This window comes from Talpa occidentalis, unplaced genomic scaffold (assembly GCF_014898055.3).
Source record: "Talpa occidentalis isolate TD23 unplaced genomic scaffold, MPIMG_talOcc4v2.1 talOcc4.3, whole genome shotgun sequence".
NCBI classification, from domain to species: Eukaryota; Metazoa; Chordata; class Mammalia; order Eulipotyphla; family Talpidae; genus Talpa; species Talpa occidentalis.
Window position 1 is genome coordinate 24,331,065 of NW_023603184.1, and position 10,666 is coordinate 24,341,730.

Sequence of the window (10,666 nt, forward strand, 5' to 3'; positions counted from 1 at the left end):
AAAAGTATCAACCTCTTTTTTTTTTTTTTTTTTTTTTTATTTTTTTTTTATTTTTTTTTTTTTTAATAGAGGCATGTTTTTTTTTTTATTTATTTATTTATTTGTTTGTTCATTTGTTTTGTTTATACATGCACTGGGCACAGTCAGAAGCGCGGGAGGGTGAGAGAATTCACCAGAGCCAGAGCGGGGAGCAGAACAGGCAGAAGGACCGAAGTACACTGCTGAGGGGAGCAGCGGGCGGCAGGAGAGGTCTGCGCACCATGTGGGACCCTCCTCCGGTGGCCGGGGAGCAGCCGGGAATCGAACCGGCGCCGCAGAGGCTGCGGGCAGCTTCGCAACCCAGCGCTCTACCGCTGCGCCACCGGGGAGGCCCCAAAAGTATCAACCTCTTAATCAACTTTTTAAAGAAGTGTTTTTACATCTCATTGCCCTCTTTGATGGCATTTAGGTCAAATGCTTGCTCAATCGATTCAGTAACAAAAAGAGGACTTGTCAAGATTGTCAACATTTTATAGAAAAATAGAGGTAGGGAACATACTATCAGTGTCCTCTAAGTCAAGTAAGTAATTGCATTTTGTGAAAGGCTACAAGAGAATCTACACTATCCTGTGACTTGGGCTGACAAAGCCTGTGGTGATTCCAGAACAACACACTTGGGAGCTCTCTCATGCTAAAGCTGTCACACAGTTTCAGATTGTGATGAAAGAGCTGGTTCCAGATTGTCCAAATTGTAACAAATGAGAAGAGTTTTGGGATAATCACTCTGAAGGTGTGAAAATTATTTGTTTCAGACTCTCTACCTGTAGTCATCTATGCAATATTGGGTGCTTAAACCACCAAAACCTCTTTATGTTACAGGTGTGCCTTTGAGTTGGCCAAAAGATCCCTTGATTTCTCAGATTGACAAATTGGGACTGCTCGAATTCTCCTGCTCATCCTTTCAAAAGTTCCCTTCTTTAGCTCTTCCCACAACTGCAAGATCTAAGTCCTAAAAGAAATCCCTTACTTCATAACTCTTAGTTGTTTTGCTTCCCTGATTAAACCTGGGCTGTATAATACCATGTGGCACTTTTGAGAGGAAAAGGGGGCTGGGCGGAAAGTTCCAGAGTTGACCAGGAGCTGTCTACTTCCCAGGACCCTCAGAATAGGAGGGACCAACATGTTGGCACTTTACAAGTTGTTATTCTGGTTTCTAATATTTTCATAGCCACCAATCCAGGAGCTGAAACATTTTTAGGTGAAAGTACCCCTTATAAATACATTACCTGGGGGCCTCCCTAGTGGTGCAAGGAGTTGAGATGCAACCTATGAGGCTATCCGCAGCCACTGCAGCACGAGTTCGATCCCCAGCCAGGTAGCTACCCACATGGCGCAGCAGACCTCTCCTGACTTGCCTGCTGCTCCCCTCAGCAGTGTGCTTTCGTGGATCTGCCTGTTCTGTTCCCCACTCTGACTCTGGTGAATCCTCTCACACACACCCCCCATGCCTCTGGATAGTGCCCCAGTTCTTGTATGCATAAAAAAATAAATCTTTAAAATAAATAACTACATACATAGATGCATACATACATACATTACCTGGAACTCAGTCCCTGTCTCTGCAGCTCTCTGAGTCAGCCCAATTATGCGAGAAGACCCCATCCAAGATCTTCCCTGATTTAGTTCAGTCAAAAAGAAAATGCATGGTATAGGAGACAAAGTCTGGCTTCTTGTTCGAGCTCTGGCCCCCTAAATAAGGCAATTGACCTCTGAGGGCTGGTTTCTTCTATCACAACTGTGTGGACTCTAGGAGATGACTTCTGAGATCCCTTAGAAAGAAATATTATGAAGAGAAAATTTAAACTTACTAGTGATTCCTAGCATATAAGCAGAAACTGCACTCAACCAAAAGATTTTGTCAACTATATGGGGAAAGGCTAATCCTAGGGAGGAAAGGAGGCTCTTAATGAAACCACTAATCCTCAGACTTGAGCATACCCGGTATTCCTCCTGGCTAATAACACATAAAGCAGATTTGGAATTTATTAATGCTATTACTGCAAGAAGTTGCATTTTCCACAAAACTTAATCTTATAGGTTAGGAGTCCTTTCAGTCCCCTGCCTGTTTTACTATCTTAGCCTATCAGGTCTATATTTTTTGTCTGCTCTGTGACATTATTTGAGATGACCTTTGCCATGTAGTCCTACTATTCAACTGCTATCTAGGGATGGATCTTAAACATGATATGCTAAGTGAAAGAGACAGGATTCAAAGACTGCATGCTGTGTGAGTGCATTTACATGGCATTCTGGAATAGGCTAGCCTCTACAGAGAACAGATAAATTAGGGATGAGGATGGATTTGATTACAAAGAAGCAGTACAAAAGAATACTTCGGGGGTGATGGGATGGCTTTGTGTCTTGATTGTGGGGATGGTTATATAAATGTACATTTGTCAGAACTCAGAAGAATGTGCAATAAAAAGTACATTTAAAAGTAATTTTTTAATTGCAATTGCAATACCTCCCCATCCAGGTTATTTCCAGGTTCTCCTTGAAGGTTTCCTGTGATGGGGAATTTGCTCTTTCAGAAATCACTGATCCTATTATTGCAGAATCCATCAATCACCATGGGAATGGGTTGCAGCTTGCCAAGATATTACACATCTCAGCTCTCAGGCTGAAGGGCATCATTGAACTATTCTTTTCCATGGTGGGCTGTAAAACTTCTTTCCTTTGCTGACATTGCCATGGCTTGAAAAAGGATGCACTCAAAATTTCTTACACTTTGATACAATATCAGCCTATCTGCAACATTTATTCCCATAAGTGTTTTTCTTTTTCTTGAAACAATTTTTCTCCCTTCTTATATATCTGATAGCTTATCAGTTATGTGAACACTTGCAATACATTTTCATATTCCCACCATCACTGATTTTTCTGTAAGTAAAAATGACTGGCCCCTCGGACAGATCCTCAAATGGCTTATCATGATCCTTATTTTCAATATTTCTTCTGAATCTCCAGAATAGAACATGATGATTAATTTTCAGCTAGCATAGGCTATACATAAGGAAAACCTTTTTTGTTGAAACTAGTCCCATGATTCCCGCCTTCAAACTTCTAACAGAAGATAGAGCTCTTTCTTTAGAGGCTGAAATATTAGACAGTCTCATGACCATCAAGTGCTGTGGTCTACAGTTTTGGCACTCTAGGCTAAGGTCTTGAAGCACTTTCAAATTCTAGCATTTGCAGACAAATCAGTAGAAGGAGTTCATAGACTTGAAACACCAGCAAAGAGGTGAACAATAACTGGAATTCAGCCACCAGCTCCTATCTCAGCATCTATAAATGGGTCCACATCTATAAAAATGTCCCCAGTTGTCACACTACCTCCTTGACCCCTCTCCAGCACTATGGCATTCCAACTCTAGAGCTCCTTATTGCCCTAACCACTTTTTCTCAAATATTCTCACTTTCCATGGAATAGGAGACATTTCTTGCATTCTACCTAGTCTTCTCAGGAAATTGTCCCTCCCAAATCACCCTGCCATTTACTTGTTCCACATTCCAATGGACAGACGTTGCCATAACAGAATGCAGTCAGTGAAATATATATTTTATGTCGTGGGTTTATGGAGCATCAAGTGAACTCCCCTGGTCTATGACTTGGAATATAACAAAACTAGTTTTAAAACTTGGGCTAGGGCCTCTGTAGTGGCACAAGGAGTTAAGACATAATCTATGAAGCTATCCTCAGCCTCTGCAGCATGGGTTTGATCCCTGGCCAAGGAGCTACCCATATGGCGCAGCAGACCTCTCCTGTCTCTCCCACTGCTCCCCTCAGCAGTGTATTTCAGTCGACCTGCCTGTTCTGTTTCCCACTCTGTCTCTGGTGAATCCTCTTACCCTCCCCCCCATACCTCTAGCCTGCACCCCAGCTCTTGTATGCATAAATAAATATTTTTAAAAATTGGGCTAAAATCAACAAACATAAGACATCCCTTCAATGGATCTTTGAAATATACACTGGCAGTTATCACTCAAATTTAACCACAGATAATATTTCTAGTCTCAATTTCTATTAGTGTCTAAGTCAAAGACACACAATGAAACAAACCCTATTTCTATAGCCTAGAAAGATAAGTGGGCTCAATGCTAAAGCAATTTGAAAGCAGAATTTTGCATGACCAGGTCTATTAAAAATGAGAAAAAGTCTGCAGACACTGTTGTGCCAGCAAGCACAGGACAAGTTCTGTGGAGGGAGGGATTGGGCATGGGTAGGGGAGAGTGGGAGGGGGAGAAGGTGGGGGGGGGCAGGAGGCTGGCAGACTTTCCAGCCCCCAGCAAATCTTTACGCTTGTCTGACTTTCTCTGGGCTTTCTTTGGTGTTCTCTCATGGCCTCTTCCTCTCGAAGCCACTCCACTGTGCCGTCTCCAGCTCTGTGACGCTGTCCTTATATCCTCAGCCTCCAGGCCCAGGTGTGCCCACTCACGCATGCCCCACCACACTCCAGGGGTCCATCACCAGGCATGCGCACCCCGAGTCCACATTCCCAAGCCCCTTCTGCATTCAAGGCCACAGGTGATAGCCAGAGGTTAGTGGCTTAAAAGCCTGGTCAATTTCACTTCCCCTACAGACACTAAAGAGAGAATGAAAACACAAAGCATAGACTGGGAGGGGGGAAAAATTGTAAAAGATATATCTGATGAAGAACTGCTATCCAAACTATATAAAGAAATCTTAAAATTCAACAAGGAATATGAAGAACCCAATTAAAAATGGGCAAAAGACCTGAAGCGACACCTTACCAAAGAAGATATATGGATGAAAGATAAGCTGCTCCACATCATATGGCATTAGGGAAATACAAATTAAAGCAATAAGGTACTACTACATTCCTTTTACAATGGGTAAAATTAAGCACACTGACTACACCAAATTCTGTTGAGAATGTGGGACAATAAGAACTTTCATTTATTGCTGGTATGAATGCAAAGTGTTACAGCTTCTTTGGAAGACAGTTAGACAGTTTCTTAAAACACTAACCACACTCTTACCACATATTCTAGCAATCATGCTTTTTGTAGCCACCCAAGGGAACTGAAAACTTATGTCCAAAAGCTTACACATGCATGTTTACAAAAGCAGTATTCATAAATGTCAAAACTTGGAAGCAACAAAAATATTCTTCAGTAGGTAAGTGGATAAATGAACTATGGTTTGTCCGGACAATGGGATATTATTTCATGCTAGAAAGAAATGAGCCACCAAATCATGTAAAGAAATGGAGGAAACTGAAGCATATGATTAAGTGAAAGAAGCCATTTAAAAAGGCCACATACTGTTTGGATCCAACTATATGACCATTCTGGAAAAGGCAAAACTATGAGAATAATCAAAAGGCCTGTGGTTTCCAGAGGTTAGAGGAGAAAGAGGGATATTTTAGTGCAGTGAAACTAATCTATATGATAGTGTGGTGGTGGTTACATGTCACTATATATTTGTAAAAATTCATAGAATGTAAAACATCAAGAGCAATCCCTAACTAAGGTAAACTATGGACCTCGGTGATAGTGAAGGGTCAGTGTAGGTTCATCGACTGTAACAAATGCACCCCACTGGGGCCGGATGTTGCTACTGGGGAGACTGTGTATGTTGGGGGACAGAGGGTACATAGGAACTCTGCACTTTCCTCTCAATTTTATTGTGAACCTAAAATTACTCTTAAGAAAGGAAGCTTATTTTAAAAATGGGTAGAACAGCATTTCAGGATGTTAGGAAGTTTTTCTATTTCTTAGCCAAAAGGAAATCATCACAGCCTCCAGCAGGAGCCAGGGACACAGCAGCACCCCCCACCTGGGGATTCCCGGTTCCCTTTGTCCCTGTGTCATTTTGTAAAAGACCCTCCCTCCAGACCTGAGACATCCAGGCATGCTCTCCCTCTTCTCTAAACCATCTTCATGTGTGAACTGACCACTGGCTCTCCCCTCCATCTCATGCACTCTACAGATCAACTAAACTTTCTGGGGTCTTTTTCTCAGCCGATGTGTGGCTTTTCAAGTTTAAAGGGCTCAGAAGGTAACATGGCTTTACTTGGCAGTGTGGAGGTCATTATTAATCATTTTTACTTTTCCCATATCAGGAGCTCTCACTTCATAAACTACCTTGTATTCTATTTAATACTCAGATTTTGTGTAATGGGACCACAGAACAAATGTGTCTTTATGACAAAATAGAATGTCAGTAGCAAAAGGTTATCACACTCAAAGGAAATTAAGGACTAAATTTTTCTAACTAAAATACAAAATCATTAAATCATAAAATTAGAGGATAACTAAAATGTTATTTTGTCCAGCATGAACATTTTATCAATAAAGAGATCAGCAGGGGGAACTGACTTGTAAAGGGACAGGCAGCCGAATTAACAGTTGCAGAGCTAACTGACATGCCCTTATCTGTCCTTTTCAACCCAGTACTATTTCCACTTCAGGTTCAAGGGGAACATTTGGAAAAGCCAATAAATGCTTCCAACTATCCTAAAAATGCATGCAATTCTTATTTTAATATTTTGGGTTTTTTTTCTTAAGATTGATTTATTTATGCATATAAGAGCTGGGGTACAGGCCAGAGATGCGGGGGTTGAGAGGATTCACCAGAGACAGAGTGGGGAACAGAACAGGTGGACTGACTGAAATAAACTGCTGGGGAGAGCAGTGGGCAAGACAGGAGAGGTCTGCTGCGCCATGTGGGTTGCTCCCTGGCCGGCCGGGGATTGAACTTGTGCTGCAGAGGCTGCGAATTTCTTCATAGTGCAGTGCTTAACCCCTTGCGCCACCAGGGAGGCCCCTTTAACATTTTAGATGAAGTATCTACAAACTTACATGAGTACTTTCTTCTTGCTGCATTTGCTCTTTTTCTCTTGCTGCTTATCACAGATTTGGTAGGGATTTGACCCTTTCAAGAAACTCAAAAACACTATCATATGAAATAATTCAACTGAAAATGTTCCAATGCTTATGAGGTACCAGGACCCAGGACACAGGAAGAATAAGATGCTCTCTGTTGCCCCAAGGTATTCACCATAAAATGAGCCAAAAGGACATGTGAATAACCAGCCATGGCTTGAAGGGCAGGGCGTGCCTGGGGTTAGGAGATGCTAGTGCAGAGAATGACACATCCTACTTGGAAAGGGGTGAGCTTGGAGGCAGCCACGAGCTGTTCATGGAAGAATGAGGAAGATTCCACCAGAGGGGGCAGGTTAAGGAGATGGAGGACATTCCAGGCAGAAGATGGAGTATGAGCAAAGCTGAGAGGCATGAAAGGGCTGGCTATTTTTGGAGAACAGTGATTAGACTGGGAGGCTGGACAGCAGGATAAAGGAAAATGGGGTGGTGGGAGAGAAAGTTGGAAAGTTAATTTAGGGCAAGATGAAGAAACTGGAATGCTATGTCAAAAATGTTAATGTGATCTCACAGTAATGGGGCGCTAACAGAGGTCTTCAAGTGGAGGGATGCCATCATCAGATCTTTATTTCCAAAGATATCTTTGGTACCATGTGAAGGATAGAAGAGGGGTAGGGAAAGCTGTGAGGGAGGTCTGGAAACCTCCAGGCAAAACAACTGCACCAGGGCAACAAAAGGAGCAGGGAGCTAAAAGGAAAGGCAGGGTTCAAAAGCATTGTTCAAGTATTTGTCATCAATACAGACCAAGTCACGCTCTGTTCAACCCACGGAAATATGTGCTAAGAAGACCGGCATTTTGATGCACTCCTGAACCTCTGTGAGTTGATTTGCATTTGCCAATTTGCTGCCTTTGTGTGACAACTAATATAAATCCTGCTGATCTCTCTGTGCAACATGAAATTGAGTTGCTGCTTTGGCTGAGGAGGTGCTTGGAACTATGGTCCTTCCTGAATCTACCGTATTCTCTCTGCCAACTACGTCATGCCAATCAGATCAATGAAAATTTCCCTCTGAACATTGATTCTGGAGAAGAGAACCTGTTTCAAGTCCTGATTTTACCATTTTCTAGCTCTGTGACCTAACCTCAAACTAGTTTCCTCATCTGTACGAAGGGGATAATGGTGACTATATTCTCCCACTGCCTGAGAGACAGAAACAGAAAAGGAGAGAGAGAGAGAAAGAGAGAGAGAGAGAGAGAGAGAGAGAGAGAGAGAGAGAGAGAGAGAGAGAGAGAGAGAGAGAAGAGATAACACTTGGCTGAGAATCATGATAGTGTTTTAAGCTGAAGAGCATCATGCAAGGAACACTGTGATCACTGTTATCTGGAATGGATGAATGGCCATACAAACAAGGAGACCAATTAAAAAATTCTGGATGATGCAAGTAAATCAACTACTTGCTTCTCCAAGTTTCACTCCACTTCAGTAAAGGTGACAGTGCTTGTTTTTGTCTCTTGAGAAAAAGAACCATCTTGATGCACTTAAGTGTGGCTTTTTCTGAGTCTGTCTTTCACGAACAGGACACACAACCAGAGCAACCTGTGAATGACAGTTTAAAATTAATTCTCTCTTTGAAATAAAAACCAATGACAAATGTCAGACCGCTGGTGCATAAAAATAGTGAAAAGCCCTAGTTACTCCAAGAATGTGGCTGGCATTGAATACATTATAGTCCAATTATGTTTCTTTTCAGAGTGGTACAGATGAGCAGATGGAGCAGACATCCCAGGCCTGTAAGTTCTTGCGTAGGGTGTTACCTCTTTGTGTGGTGTGGTTTAGGGCCATGATTGGGAGGGGGCAGTGTCTTACAGCATGTGAAATAATATGGGAGTGTGAGAAAAAGAATTACAACTTTTATTTATTTTTTTATATTTTGAGTGCATAGTTTGAAATATGGATTTAATGTATTACAGCAACATAGTATATAATTCATAAACATACATATAGACATATATTATGTCTATGCATGTGTGTATGTGTGTAAGTTGCTCCAAAATGTTTACTGAAGTGCTCATGTTGGAACAAATTTGGTATCCACTGTTGTCAAAAGAGTTTAGAGTTAGATTTGGGATTGGATTTCTCTGTAACATTATTGATCTGTGTTTTTGTTTTTTCTTTTTAAAGATATATTTATTTATGCATACAAGAGCTGGGGTACAGGCCAGAGATGCAGGGGGTGAGAGAATTCACCAGAGACAGAGTGGGGGACAGAACAGGCAGACTGAGTGAAATACACTGCTGAGGGGAGCAGTGGGCGGGTTGCTCCCTGGCTGGCTGGGGATGAAACTTGCGCTGCAGAGGCTGTGGATAGCTTCATAGTTCTCTGCTTAACCCCTTGCACCACCAGGGAGGCCCTGATCTTTGGTTTTTGTATTTATTTATTTATTCATACAAGCACTGGGTACAGTCAGAAGCGCGAGAGGGTGAGAGAATTCACCAGAGCCAGAGCGGGGAGCAGAGCAGGCAGAAGGACCGAGGTACACTGCTGAGGGGAGCAGCGGGCAGCAGGAGAGGTCTGCGCACCATGTGGGACCCTCTCTGGTAGCCGGGGAGCAGCAGGGGATCGAACCGCCGCTGCAGAAGCTGCGGGCAGCTTCGCAGCCCAGCGCTCAACGGCTGGCTGCGCCATCAGGGGAGGCCCAATATAACTAGGTTTCTTAAAAGCTTTGAACCTTAACGCTTTGAACCTGTGCTGCAGAGGCTGCAGGCAGCTTCGCAACCCAGTGCTCAACTGCTGCACCACTGGGGAGGCACCTTGATCTTTGTTTTTTAATGACTTTTCAGTTTTTGGTTATTCTAGGGGAATAAAAGGGAGGAAACAGTGAATTCTATGCTGATATTGACACTGACTCACTACTGATGCAACTGTGTAGATGTGGAGGAGTTACTTAGCTTTCAGATCTGTCTATGTGTCATTCCTCACCCATACAAGCGATATAATAATACATTCATCACAAAGTAATGATGAGGATTAGATAGAATAATGTTTATTCTGATTGAGAGTATAAAACCTGTTTTGTTTTATAACTGAGGTAGCATGGGTTTATAACACTGTGTATGATTCAGAGGTTTAGGTCCACACCTCCTCAGATAAATGTCACCACACCACACTCACCACCGGGATACCCACAGTCCTCCACTGTAGTCCATTGGGCATCTTCCACATCCTGCTCTCCACTGTCCTGCTCCTTCTCTGATAGCCTCAACTCCACAGTCAGACTTTTAAGGTCTGTTGTAGGTTTGGTTCTGTCCAATTCTTTGCTTTGTCTATAGTCCATGTAAATTGAAACCATTTGTCTTTCTCCTTTTGACTTATTTCACTTAGCATTATGCCCACCAGTTCCATCCACAGTGTCCAAATGATAAAGAGTTCATTTTTTTTTTTATAGTTAAGTAGTATTCCACGTCCTTACACCCCTCTACCTTGGGCACTTAGGTTGTTTCCATAGCTTGGCAATGGTAAATAGGCTGCAATGAATGTAAGAGTGCACATAACCCTTAAAATTAGTGTTTTTATATTCTTCAGGTAAATACCTAGGAGTAGAACTGCTAGATTATATGATAGATCTATTTTTAGTATTTTGAGAAACCGCCATACTATTTTCCATAAGGGCTGGGTCAATCTACCTTCCTATCAACAGTGTATAAGCGCCCTTTTATTTTTCCACTTCCTAGCCAATACTTGTTGTTTCTGGTCTTTTTTGATAAGGGCCATTCTTACA